Genomic DNA, 13,947 nt, shown 5'->3' on the forward strand with positions numbered 1-13,947 from the left:
TTGGGGGAAAAAAGTGTTAGCCGCCACTCCCGGATCTGCAAGGGGGAAAAAATTTGGAACCATAAAGCTGAAAACTTTTTTCTCTCAGTTTGGAAGAAGCCGTTCGTCATGAATGGGATCGGCAGAGTTCAGGCGAGAGGAGGCGAGAGGCTCAAAGGTAACAAAGCCCCCGCCTGGGCTGGCTTTTTTTTTTTTTTTTAACCGTTTTATGAGCTCTTTTTACTAGGGAAAGAAGAAACACTCTCTCGCCTCCTTCTTTTTCTTTTTCAACTATCTTTGCGGGGGTTTTTATGGTGGACGGTTGGTCAGGTTTGATGCCTTTTATGATGACAGATGCTTGGGTCAGGGACTGACACCTGGAGAGTGTTTGAATTGATTGGGACTGAGGTGTTAGGCACCAGAAAAACCCCAGAAAAGGTTGTTTATGAGGCAGATCAGAAGTGCTTTCTGGTTTTAGAAAATGCAGGAGGGCCTTGGGAGCCCCAGCGTGTGTGTGTGTGTGTGTGTGTGTGTGTGTGTGTGGCGAGTGAGGTGCGCATGTGGCCCGTGGGTTCCGTGACTCTGCTGGTCTACACTGGGGGCTGGTGTCCCACAGGTCTGTTTCCCAGTGAGCAGTTGTCCCTGCCACCTCCTGGGAAAATGGAATGCAAGTTTTGGATGGAATGCCCTAACCTCAGAGCAGGGCATAGGTGGATGTCTTCCGTTTTTCTTTTTGTGTCTAGGTTGGGATTCTAGACAAATATTTGCAACTCTCTGGAGCAGGAAACTGTTCTGTTCACAGGCAAGGTTCGTTGATGCTGGAATCTTCCTTTGCTTCCACTCTGCTTCCTTCCTTCTTCCTGGAGGCTCAGAGTTTAGTTTGGTTTCCTTTTGCTCTCTTGGTCTGGAGCCTCTGTTCTCCCCTCTGGGGCCCCACTTCTGAAGGTGAGGGAGCCAGTGGGGCTCAGTGCCTCAGACCAGAATGTGCTGGCCTTTTTTCCCTGGGGCTCACTGAGGCTTTGGAAGTAAGAGGCTGGCAGGAGAGAGAGTTCATGGAGAGGCCACGTTTTCTAGGCGATTAGCTCAGTATTAGAACCACAAAATGACCTCGGAAGCCCCTTGACCTCTCTGAGACTGGACATTGTGTTGGCTCTTGCCTCCTGCCCAGAAGAGAAAGTCACACCTCCGCAGGGAGGGGTCCTTGGGCTGTTGTATGTCCATCTTCTCCACCCCCCACCAGCCCCCGCCTTCTTTGCTATCTTGAAATTTCTGGATTGTTTTTCTGTTACTGTCCATTGGGGAGAAAAGGAACAAAAATTTTTTTTAGCTCAGCCGGGGGAGGGAAGCAGGGTGCTGGTCTCTCTCTGTGCAGAGCTCCTTCCCTCAGGCCAGACTCACCCTGCCATCCATGTCCAGTGCATCCCTCCTTCTTTCCTGTTTCGTTGGAGGGAGCTGAGGGAAGAAAGACAAAGGGAGGCAGATATGAGCGGTCCAGGGGCTTCAGAGGGCTAGGGGGACAAACCCCTGGGTCCCAGGGAGACAGAGGGCCCCCATTGTGGTTACTGTCTCTCGAGGTCTGTTATCCAAATCCACAAAATCTTAACCCGTTTTCTGAAGTCCCTTTGTTTAGGAAGCTATTTCTATAATCACTCTCACCCCCTTCCCCACTCCCCAATCCCACCCCAGCTACTCACAGAGCCCACGGAGTACCTCCCCACCAGAGGAGCAAGAGAGATGGGAGAAGGGTCAGTGCAGGCTGTTCTGACCATTGTCAGGGGCAGCTGTGCCATGTTAACCAAAGTTTCCAGCAACTTTCAAGAGACGTGTGGAGGGTTTGCTAAGAAGTGAACTCTGAACACAGAGCCTTTTCAAATCTATATTCTACTTGCTGTATCTTAAAAATCTACACCAACAGCCATCCTCTTAGGAGGGGATAGAGACAAAGAGAGAGAGAGACAGACACACAGACAGACTCCAGCTGGGAAGAAGGAAGTGTTCCCTTGAGTTAAGACTAGGAGAGAAAGAAACTTGCTGGGATATATGTGGGGTGTTGGTTTGCATTTTGTAAATTGTCTCCTATGTCTTGGGGACTGTCTCAGGCAAGAAATAACTGGCGTTGGTTGGTATCCTCTCCTTTGTCCCTGGGAGGTTTAATAAATGCAGGGGCTGGAGGCCTTGGTAAGAAAAGGGAGCGAGCAGAAAGGCAAGCTGGACTGCTCCTGAGATGAAAATATTTGGGGCGATGTACACCCACAACTCATAAGGGCAGATAACCAGTTGTGAGCCCTCTAGAGGCTCAGGTGATAAAGATCTAGTCACCTGAGTCTTTACCACCTGCTTTCTGCAAGGTGAGGATTGGAGGTCCACCAAAGGGAAACAATAGAAAGAGAAGGTTGGGGTTCCTTTGAGGGTTTCAGCCCCACAGGTGGGAACTGAGGGACCTTCCCCCTCCCTCACTCCCAGGCCCCAGCCTCTGCAGAGCTGAGTGCTGCGGGCACGCTCCCCAGCCCCTTGGGCTCACCTTCTACAATTCTAGTGGCCACCTCTATTCTCCGAACCTTTGGACCTCTCTTCCTCCAGTTCCTGGGCCCTCACCACCCTGGCTCCTACTTGCACCGGTCCGGGCAGAGTAGGGCTGCCGGGTCCTGCCAGAGCCTGTCGCTGCCGGGGCAGCCCCAGCGCCCGTGGTGGGTCTCCCTGGGAAGCAGCGGCCCGGGAGGGGGGTCTGGTTGGAAAGCGGAGTTGGGAAGTTTCCCAGCGTGAGTTGAGCGCTGACGGATTTGTGATCGGCCATAAAACAGGCGCGTTCAGATTCGTAAATCAATCTCGCCTTTCTCACAGTATAAACGTTCACTTTATCGGCAGCAAGAAAGCACTCTGCTCACGCCCGGGCGCTTGTTTATTTGAACATGGACATTCCCAGGATCCGAAGAGTGTGGGCATTTTAATAGGACCTGCTCGGCGTGCCTTCGTGTCACTGGCTTTTCTTTTGCTCGTCCTTAAAAATAATTTCTCCGTTTCAGAGATTGCTGTCTTCCCATGCTCCAGCATATTCTCTCTCCTCTTTTCTCTCCCCCACCCCCTCACTCCCCACGCCCTAGTATTTTTCTTTTAGGCTTTAGTGGACTGCTTTTCTTTGGGGGACCAGTTTTAATGGATTTCTGGCCAGGACCATGCTGGGAGTTGCCCTCATTGGAGCCTGGCGCGGGGCTGAATTCAATACCAGCCTGGGTTTTGTATCTGCACAGTCAAAGCCGACCACCCCCCTACGGAGCCCAGGCCCGCCGGCGCCCCCACCCGAGGGCTGGGAGAGGGATTCCGAGGGGACCAGGCCGGCCCAGTGCCCGAGACCGGGGCTGCGCTGCCGCTACCGCTGGACCGGACACCACCCAGGGGTGGTGGTTTCTTCGGGGGTGGTTAGGGCACCTGGGTCCTCAACCTTCTCCCCATCCAGTCGCTTTCGGTTCAGACCCCTCCAAACAAACCGCTGGCGGCCCCTCGGCCCCATGCCCCCCTCCCCAAAACGCGTCTGTTCTTCCCGGTCCACCGGCCGCCGCGGCTGCCCCAGAGCTGCTGAAGATAAGGCTGGGAGTGTGGGCGAGGGGCTCCTTCAGGAATGTCTTCCCTGCTTCCCTTTGCAACCCCATCCCACACCGTGGCCAAATCCTCCGGTTCTGGGATTCTGGTAGTAAGTGGTCTGCTCTTTCTGGCGCCAAGCTGCTGTATGTGAAGGTTTGGGGGCATATTTTGTTTTGTTTTGTTCATATCTGAGATGAAGAAGTCTGCGTACATTTCTCTCTCTAGGCCAAGGGACTGGATTTTTCCTATCATCACTAGTGTTTAACACTTTAATATGCGACCCCCCCCATCTTTTTCCTACTGATCTGTCTCCATTGTCTGCTGCTTGGAAGCAAGGGGTACTAACACCTGGGAAATGGGGACGGGGCTGTCAGGCCAACTTCAAAGCCTCCTTCTTCCCTTTCCCTCTCCTCCCCTCCAGTTCAAATCTCCAGCTGTCTTCACTGGTGTGTTGGGGGGTGGGGAAGGGTGAGACAGGATGTGACATAGGTACAGAGAGACTGAGTGTCCACTTGTTTTGTGTAGGAAACTTAGTCCAGGTCTTTTGTCTCTAGAGCGTATCCTCAGTCAGTAGAATTTGGTTCCCTGTAATAGTAACAACACAACGAAAACAAGTCCCCCTTGTGGTTACTCTCAACTCTTGAAGCTCCCGAGTCATCTCTTCGCCCTGTCCCTTTTCTGCCCTTTCAAAAGGTACCACAAAAGATCTTTTTAAAAAGAGAATTAAAGCCAGAAGCCCCATTCTTTATACATATACAATCTGGACTTATAGCTGGTCTCTTTAGAAATTTTGTTGGTTATTTAAGGAAGAGGGGGAGTGGGTCCCACTAAAATACCCTAGGAGTGAGGGAGAGAATAGAGTTGGGGGATGCAGAGAGAGGAACTGGTTGCTGAGAAATGCAGGGGCTTGGAGAAGGACTCTGCGCCCATCCCACCCCACCCCCCAGAAGCCCCTGCAGACTATTTCTGCACCTCCACGAACTAAGCAGAAGCAGGAGGAGAAGGGAGAGAGGAGAGGTGGGCTGTGGGTAAGTGTGTGTTCTGGGGGGTGCTGGTTAGGGAATGTAGATACAGCAGATACAGATGTGAATGTGGGAGAGAGAACTAGCTACTATTCCGTTTGTGGGTTGGGGGGAACCTATTTTGCAGGAAAATTTCTCCTCCTGAAGGGGAAGGTCATAGTGGTCCTTTGAGCCTGAAATCGAAAGACCCCCTTCCCCCTCCTGGTCACGTGATTCATTAAATAATTAATGCCGAGGTTGCAGAATAGATATGTATTCGTCAGGAAAATCGCAGGCTCGGTCTCCCTGTTTCTGACGTGCAATTCAACTGTCCTTTGAAAAACAAGCCTGTACCCCGAGAAAAAAAAGAGAGAGGGGGAGAGAGAGGGAGAGAGAGAGGAAAAGAGAGGGAGGCAGCAATGAAACAGCCCCGCAGCCGGAGCCGCGCCGCGGGCTGGGGTATTGTAAGTAGAAGGGGTTTCTCACTACCTACCGCGTCTTATATGTCCATGTGAATTTATTGTTTGTTATTAATGTTATTGTCGTAAAATGTGACAAATAGCCATCTTCATTTCCTGCCATTTCTCTTCACACGGTCCTCTGTGTGTTTATACCCATTGAGGCATTGCATAGAGATTTTAGGAATATTCCTCTTCTCTATCTCTCTCCCTCTCCCTCTCCTCCAACCTTTTGCTTGATTTATAGCAATATGGGTGTCAGCTTCTCGGCCGGCTTGCCAGCCATTGTGTGTGTGTGAGTGTGTGTGTGTGTGTGTGCGCGGGCGCGCGCGCATCTGCGTGTGTTTGTGAGTGAGTTGTGTTGTTTATGGCCATGTCTTCGATAAATCATTTCTCACAGAAAATGATGTGGAAGCTGGGCTATTTCTGTGGCCGGGAGAGAGTCACTCTCGGAGGCACGTCCTCTCTCTTTGCTCCGCTCCCAGAAGTTGGTTATTTCAGACGATTTTCAGTAATATATCAGCAGTTAATGTGAAAGCTCTATAGCTGGAGGTCTTAAATTGCAGCATCTGTGATGATCAGTTAAGGTGAGATCTGTATAAATTTGGTAAACCAGAAATGCCTCATTGGCCTATAAACCCAGTCAAAGACCACGACCTAATATAAAAATTATGTTTGTGAGCCTGATAGAGCCAACATTCCTGCAGCAGCAGACAGAGCTTCATTTTTCAGCAGTTCCCCTCCAGGAGTCTGGTTGCTCTGACGCCGGCTGGGGGTAAAGAACCCAACTCTGAAGGCAGAAGGAACCTGGGGGCAAGAGAGGTGGAGGCAGGGGAAAAAATTACTGAAGTTGAAGGCAAAGATTTTTGTAGTCGAGGGGGACCAAGTAGAGGTCCTTTGCAACTGGAGGGGGCTGGAGGGATTCAGTTATAGTATTAAAGCTTGACCTATAGGACTGATGTATTGAATATATGACAGGGAGCTGAGGGTGGGGAAGGAGCTACCCAAACTGGGGGAGACAATGCAGGCAGAGGCTGAAGGGCAGGGAGGGAAGCTGAAAGCTTTGGCTTCCCACCCTCCTCTCTAACAAAACAAGGAAGTGAATTCACACCCCAGTAGCCTTCCTTCGACCTCCTGAAACAAAGAAAGTTTCCTCAGCAGTGAGGGACTATATGTGTCTGGGGCTAAAGGAGGGAAAAGTTCTCTAAGTTGTTCTAGAAAAGAAATGTTCCAAGAATCAGGTGGTCTCAGAAAGTTGGAGAGTGTTTCAGGACATGGGGTAGGTTCCTCTCACTAAAGCCCCATCCAGAAAGGGAGCAAATGGGGTACAGATTGGGAGGGGGAGAGCTGGTAACTTTCCCCTCTGATTTCATATGGAGGTCTCAGTACCTCCCCAGTAGGGAAGGGTCTGCTGGTAGAGAGCAAAGCCAGAGGCGGCTTTTGGGGAGATTATGTGCTGCGCCCCAAAGTTGTTATGATGAGGGACAGAGCCTTTGCCAAGTGCGGTCGGGGCTGGCTAGCTTCTCCTTCCCTGGCTGGAGCCTGGCCAACGGACTTTATAGCCACTATTATCTGTGATACTTAACTCTGCCTGCTAGTGTAAACCTCTGAGCAGGAAAATTAGTGATGCCGCGCCCAGGTGTTAATTATTCATGGCATCAGCTGCGTCGTGGAGTGGCGGCTTAGGCCCCAGTGCTGGCCTCCAGGAGCTCACTCCCATGCCCTGCTCCAAGTGGGCGCTGAGCCCTCTTCTTGTTAACGGGCAGCTCTTAGGTGGGTGGTAGGTGAGGCCTCCTAATTTGGGAGTCTGGGTTGAAAAGGGTTTAGGGAGAAAGAGAAGGAAAAGGCCAAGACCCTAGGCTGGGATGGGTGGGGACATTACCCGGCCTCGCTCAAAGGGCCTGGGGAGAGTCTGGATTCAGGGGCAGCTTTGACAGGGCTGGAGATCACGGGGCGGGTGGGAAGGGTCGGAGGAGGCATCAGAGAGACCTGAGGGATAGCAGGCTCCACACCCTTCAGGCCCCCCATCCTTGGGTGTTGAAGAATACCACACACACTCAGTGTGGGAAGCAAGGATTTCCTTCTCCCTCACCTGGAAGGTGAAGGGGGGTAAATGTGGAGGGGGTGAGTTCACCCCCCATCCAGTGCTCCAGAATTTAGGCCCAAGTCTTAGAATGCCAGAGAGAGGGGGAAAGGATTAACTCTTCCTTGGAGAGGAAAGGGACATGAAGGGTGGAATGGTGGGTGTTAGTAGCTTCTGAATTCAACCTGTTTTGGAGGATGGGGAATAGCAGGAGAAAGCTGAAGGATGTGCTTCTTGGGACAGGCCAGAGCCAGTGGGGAGAGCTGGGAGCCAGTCTCACAGGCCCCTGCCCCTGTGATTCCAGCTCCTCCCCCCCTTCTCCACCTCCCCTCCTCCCGCTGCCTCTGCCTGTGACGTGGAGGCCTGGTCCCCCCGCTTTTCCTCTCCATCCTCTCAGCCCCGTTCAGGTCTTTGTCTCTTCTGGCCCTCGGGATACCCCCTCCTCTTCCCTTTCCCCAACTCACACGCAGACTCTGCCCAGGAGACAAAAGCAGAGAGACCATCCCTCTCCCCCATTATCTTTTAGTCAATCGCTGGCCCCTTGCTAAATCTCCCTATGTGAGGCCTGATGCCCTCCATCCAAGCATATAGGCCTACCCTTCAAATCAGCAAGTTTTTTGTTTTTTTTAATATATGCATTTGTTTCATTTAGCTACGAAGCACCCTGCTTCTTACCAGTTCTGCACACACACGCACCCCATTTGCTTGTCTGCTGTGCAGGAGATGGGATAGAATGTATTTGATGGAAGGGGCTTTAGGAAAGCCGCTGACTCTGTCTTCTCCCCAGACGCTGATGGTGTCCACTTTCCCTATATCATTATAGTGTTTATCCCTGTGCCTTTAAGAAACTGGGCTGCTAATGCTTTAATGAACAGAGGAATTAGATAGAAAGATGAGGAGAGAGAGTTTGAAGTAAAAAGAGAGGGTCCAGAGAGAGAACAAGCAGCAGGATCCCTTTCTGAGGGGGGAAGTCAAGGCAGAGGCCAAGGAAGGGATGACAGGGAGAATGCAGACAAAGGCCACTCAGAGGGGCAGGGCGGCTGTCCTGGCAGAAGACATCCCACAACTTGGATGGGTACAACAAACACACTCACAAAACCAGAGTTAAGTGAGAAGGGAGGTGGAAAGGAAACCACTCACTTTGCCCCCTTCTTTGTAGAAGAAGATGTCTCCACAGCAGAAGGGTGGGTTTCCCCCCACCCCCGCCCAAAGGACAGGGTTCTGAGGCCAAGGGCGCCACACTGCCCAGAGGGGCAGCCTAATAAGTGAGGGCAGAAGTGACTTCTGGAGACACTCCTAAGTCCTTAGCAAGGCACAATTCAAATTCACTTAAGACAAAGGGAGAAGCAGAGTGTGAAAAGACAAAGGGACTGTGAGAAAGGGACAGAGACCACAGAGAAGGTTAGAAAAGGCAGAGAGAGAGAGAGAGAAAGGGAAAGGAAAGGAAGGGAAGGGAAAAGAGAAGAGAAGAGAGAAAAACAAATAGAGACAGAAATGCAGAGAAAGAGCCCATCCCCTTGGAGGAGGGGCGGGTGGGCACAGACTGAGGAGAGGGCTATAGGGTCTGGAAGCTCCTCCAGACTCTGTGCTTTCTGACCAGCAGCTGCCCAAAGCCGAGGCCATCCCAGAAACAAGGGGACTAGAGTAGGCCCTGGGGGTGCTAGGTCAGGTGTGAGGCAGCTGGGGGAGGAACTGAAGTGTCTGGAATGGCCCAGACGTCTTGGGCACCTCAAACTCCTCTTCCACCACCATCTTCAATAACTTAAAGGTTGGAATCTCCCAAAACTGAATCCCTGGGGTGGGGTGGGGTTGGGTGGGCGGGCTGGTGGTTGGTGTCGGTCTCTCACACCCAGACCCAGGGAATCCTTCCGTGGCCTCTCTCCCCCTCCTGGGTTTGGTCTCTACTTTCCCTCTTCGGGGACAGGGAGAAGAAGTTGATCTTCCAGCAGCCTGAGAACTTTCCCTTTCACCTCCAATCCACATCTCCTCCCTTGAACCCCACCCCCACTCCCGTCTGAACAAACGGATGCTACCCTCGCTTATCTCCTCCCTCCCCGATCTTTCTGGAAAGAAAAGGGAAAGTTCCCACCAGCCTAAGCAGCTTTAGACAACTCCAGGGAAAATGGAAAACGCAAACCTTTCTCGCCTCTCCAATCCTCCCATCACCCCCTGGCCGCCGCTGGGCTCCCTCCATCGCGCCCCCCATCCTCCTGTCCTGTCCTGCCCACAACGCTCTCCCTTCCCCTCCCTCCTCCGCCGAGCCGGACATATGGAACCCATTTCGCCGGTGACATTGAAGAGCCGCTGCGCGCCCGCCTTCCGCCATGGCGCCCCCGGCTCCCCGCGCCTCGCCTCGCGGTGCCCCCGGCAGACGCGGCTCCTCCCGCCCGGCCGCTCGGCCCGCTCGCGCAGCGAAACCGCGACCCCGCTCCGCGCCGGGCCCGCCAGCCTCCCGCAGCCCCACGCGGGCCGGCCGCGCGCCGCTTCGAAGGCCGAACAAAGCGGCGGCGGCGGCGGCGGCGGCGGGCTGGGGGCGCGCTTCCGGGCCTCTCCCCGCGCCGGCCGGCGGGACCGAGATGCGGCCGGCCGCCCAGCCCCCGCTGGCGCCCCGGGATCCGGGCCCGGCCGGCCCCTCGCCGCTGCCCGCGCCCTAGCGGAGCCGCACAGGTAGGTGTCGGTGCCGAGCGGGCGCCGGGCCGGGCTCCGGGTGCAGAGCGGGGGGTGCCTGAAACCCCCGCCCCCGGGTCGGGAAGGAGGACGATCGCAACATTGGAAGACAGAGATGGGGGCGAGTTAAAGAGGCGGTGCGGGCGGAGGGTGCGGGGAGGTGTGGAGGAATGTGGGGTGTGGACAGGACCGGCTTAGGGCCTGGGGAGCGCTCTCGCTCAGGAAGGGCTGCAGACAGTTGGAGGCTGCAGACGGTTTTCCGCGGGAGTTGGGAGCTCGGGCTTGTGCGGCAAATGTGAGGGGCATCTGCTGGCGTGGGGGCTGGCTGGGCCCTGCTCCCACAGTCCAGTCGCCACCTATGGCCAGAACCTAATAGCACCTCGCGGGTTATTTGAAGCTGAAACTACAAGGGGTTGCGCTGAGGCCGGGTGTTAAACTGAGACGGTAGGAGAGGGGGTGATTTATGGCTTCATTGAAGATGTGTTTACTCCCTGCCTGCTCTGGAAACCAAAAACCAAAGAGAGCAGAGGCGGGAGAAGCCTCTCTCCTTGGAGTGGAAGGCAGTGCCAGGTTGATTCGCTGGGATTTATTTTCCCAGATGTGGGGAGATGGTGGGAACTGTCCCTTTGCCGGGACAGAATGTGAGGTATAAGGAGAGTGTGAAAGTACACACACGTGGATGTGTTTTATGTATTGTGTGAGTGCACATTGTGTTCGAGTTGGGGTTTGTTGGGTACAGCATCGCTTTACAAGTGAGCACACAGGGAGCCGGAGGGGGGACTCGGTGTTCTCAGGTCTTGGTACCCTGGCAAGGGGTAGCTCTGGACACACTTTGCCGCCTTGTGTCCTTGCCGTGGAGTAGTGCTCCTTCAGCCTGTGCTTTCTTCCCTCCCACAGCCACGCGCAACAGCGCCCACCCGGCCTGGTCCCTGGCCCCTGCGTGCCATCTGCCCACGCTGCCCGATACTCACTTTGAACCTTTAACTTTGCCATGGGAGGCTGAGGAATTAGTGAGCACAGCTGGGTGGGGAGGAGGAGGGGGAGGAGGGGAGGGGGAGGGGAGGAGGGGAGGGGGAGGAGGGGAGGGGGAGGGGGAGGAGGGGAGGGGAAGGGGGGAGGGGAGAAAAAGGCCTGCAGTGGTAGGGGATGTTGGTTTGAGGCTGGCTTGGGTTCTACCAGTACTGCTCAAACTCCCCCAAAGTCTCTGGGAGGGGACAGGTGAGCAAAAAGGGGAACACAGCAAAGGAGCCATGCAGGATGATGGAGGTGGGGAGAAAAATATTTTGACCCCCAGATAGTTATTTCCGCAGGCCAACTGGTGGCTCTTGCATTTCTGTCCAGACGCCCGGCTTTGCCTGGAAATTGTTTTGCATTAAATTTTCTCAGCTGCAGAATTATCTTTCCTCGCCTCCAGCTAAACTTGCATTTTTCCACCAGACACTTGGGCCCCGCACCAATGAAATCTGAGAGGAAGCGGCTGGGCCCTAAGTGGCTGTAATTTAATTGATTTTATCATAAATCATCAACTTGATGAAGAACCCGAGGTTTCAGTGAAGTAAATTGATATTAATGGGAGTTTCTTGAAATGCAAACTCCCTGAATTGTTAGGGCATCTTGAGCAGGGGAGGTAGATTACATGTGTCCCAAGAGCAGAGAGCCTGGACCTGGAGCCCAGCACAGCTTTAGGGGGTCGGGAAAGCAAGCTGTAGGGGCAGCTGCAGGCAGACCAATTTCTGCAGGGGAGAAGGCAGAGAATGGAACTTTGTTGGGGAGGGAGCACAGTCTGACTCCATGAACCCTGCTGGCAGTCTTGGGAATGCTGGTCTCCCAGTTGAGGGAGGCAGTTGGGGAAGCTGGTAGGTGTGTGGGCAGTGTTGGGGGTTGGTCGGGTGAGAAGGCCAGGCTGGTACAATGGGTGCATTGACTCCTGGTTAAAAATTGTCAGGTTTAAGCCTTCCTCTTCTAATTACACAAATTAATTATTTACTGCTCAGGTTGCTGTGTCCAAAAATAGCACTTTTGATTTGAAGAATAACCCACCCGTGACACAGAAGAGCAGTAAAAACCAGTGCACCAGGCTCTGAGGGGACAAGGAGGACCAGGAGTGTGGCTGGTACTCAGTTGCGGGGCTGTAAGCATTTAAATTCCGAGAGGAGATAGTCTGCCTTTGGCCAAGATGGTGCCCATTATTGTCTGAACTCAGTTTATTACTGCTAATTGTCACTCACTTTTACATCAGTACACAGAGAACCACAAACTTTCAGCCCAAAAAAGGGACCTTGGAAGATCGTTTAGCCCAAGCCCTCCCCTCCACACAGGATCTGGCTTTACAGAAGGGGACAACTGAGGCCCAGTGAATTCTCTGCTTCAGAGCACACAGCCAATCTGGACCACCTAGAATCCAAGCCTCCTGACTTCCAAGCCTATCCCAAGTATGACTTTAGACAAACCACTTCCTGGCTCTGGACCTCAGTTTCTCTATCGTTGACAGTGGCAGGGTTGGACAGGACACTCCCTGAGGTCTTCCCAGTTCTGACCTTGAGTAACTCTCTAGTGCTTGGGAGCAGCTCCTTTTTGTGTCCTGGAGTTCTGTGGGCATCTGGGTATAGGTCACTGCATGCATATTTGCAATATACAGGGAGTTTGCATATGCCCAGAGCAGTGCATGGTTACTCAGACTGGCTCTAAGCAATCCATTGGAATCTGGACCATTCCTCCTCCTGAAGGTGTCCTTATTCTCAGCAGAGGAGAAGCCCAGGCCTAGAGCAATGGAGATGGAAGGCAGTGGGAGGGGCTAGCTGGGTGGGTTGGGCTGGGATTGGCATTTGGAGGGGGTGCTAAGGAAGGAGGGGCTCAGCCTCTCAGAGCAAGGCACTTTCCCCACCAGGCATGGGAGCTGAGGCTGGAGTTGTTGGCAGTATAGCCCAGGGACTGAGTTGTGGTTTCAGAATTTAGATTCTATGACAGCAGGCCACCACCACCACTACTTCCAGCCTGATCCTGACCCCTGGGCCTTTGGGCCCCCTCTTCTTGGGAGAGGACACACGCAGGCTACCACAGCACTATACCAGGTCTCCTCCCAGGGCAGCCAGGACAGAAGGCCTGCAAGGTGGATGACCCCTGTCCTATTCTTGCTCTTATTTTCCATCTCTTCTCCTAACTGGGAAAAAATAAAATAAGATTCAAAAGAGATGGGGGCTTTCTCAGAAGTTGCATGGTTGTGAGAAGGGAGATTTCTTGTAGGATCAGGGATATGAGGAGGCCAGCAGAGGAGGGGAGGCTTCCAGGTTGCCTTGGGAAGTGTGGTCAAGGATATGAATTCTGGTGAAGGAAGTGGGAAGAGATGAGAAACAAATTCATCTTTGGGGTTCTGGAAATCAGAGTCTCTGGCCAGATAATCCATTTCTTAGAGCCTCACCCCAAACCCTACTTGAGAGAGAGAGAAAGAAAAAACCAGAAGGGCCGGCAGGCCCAGATTCTGGCCCTATCCTATTCTGACTTTTTATATTCGGAGGCAATTCGGGAGGCCTTCTGCTGATTGGTCATTAATCCGGTGAGTTATTGTCTGCTAAACAGAGGTCACTGGGAGAGACATCCAATCTGTCGGGAGAGACCTGCGCAGTCCCTCACAGCGGGCTGGGCTGGGCCCTGTTCCTCTCTTGTCTGCTTCTCTGTTCCTTCCCCAGCAACCCCCACCCCCACCCCACTCCCACCCCGCCCCAAGCTGTCCAAGATTCTCCCTTCTCCTTCTTGTCTTCTCCACTCTGCCCACCTTTGTCTCGACATCCGCCGAGGTGGGGTTTGCCAGGGCAGGACAGAGCTTCGAGATGAGGCGGGACCCCCGATTCAGTCGGGCTCATTCCCATCCAGGCGCCGCCAGCTCCCAACTCCCGACTTGGCCTTAAGCCCCATCAGCCACTGGCGCGGCCTCCTTGGTCACCGGAGGAGACTTTGCAGACCCTCGTGCCTGCCCTGTTTTGTCCTGCCCCCTTTTCGCCCTCCCACGCCTGGGGTGAGGGGAGAGTTCAGCTCGGATTTTTCTTCTCCAATCTTAGCGGCCGTTTTCTTCTTTCAATCTCAGCTTCTACTGAGCCGGGTCTACACGGGCCTCCGCCCAGGCGCGGAATCTTCTCGTTTCCTCAGCCCCTTTGTTCCCTCCCGCTCGGGCGCCTTAGAGAGG

General features: G+C 53.7%; 1 protein-coding gene across 1 annotated transcript in view; it reads left to right on the forward strand.

Moving 5' to 3' along the window:
- Positions 1-13,947, forward strand: part of HOXB3 (homeobox B3) — a 23,264-nt gene continuing 9,317 nt past the window's right edge. The window contains exon 1 of the mRNA XM_060082907.1: positions 1-157. The gene's annotated coding sequence lies outside the window, so the exon portion shown is untranslated. The remainder of the gene's footprint in view (positions 158-13,947) is intronic.

Source organism: Mesoplodon densirostris, chromosome 18 (genome assembly GCF_025265405.1).
Source record: "Mesoplodon densirostris isolate mMesDen1 chromosome 18, mMesDen1 primary haplotype, whole genome shotgun sequence".
Classification (NCBI taxonomy): Eukaryota; Metazoa; Chordata; class Mammalia; order Artiodactyla; family Ziphiidae; genus Mesoplodon; species Mesoplodon densirostris.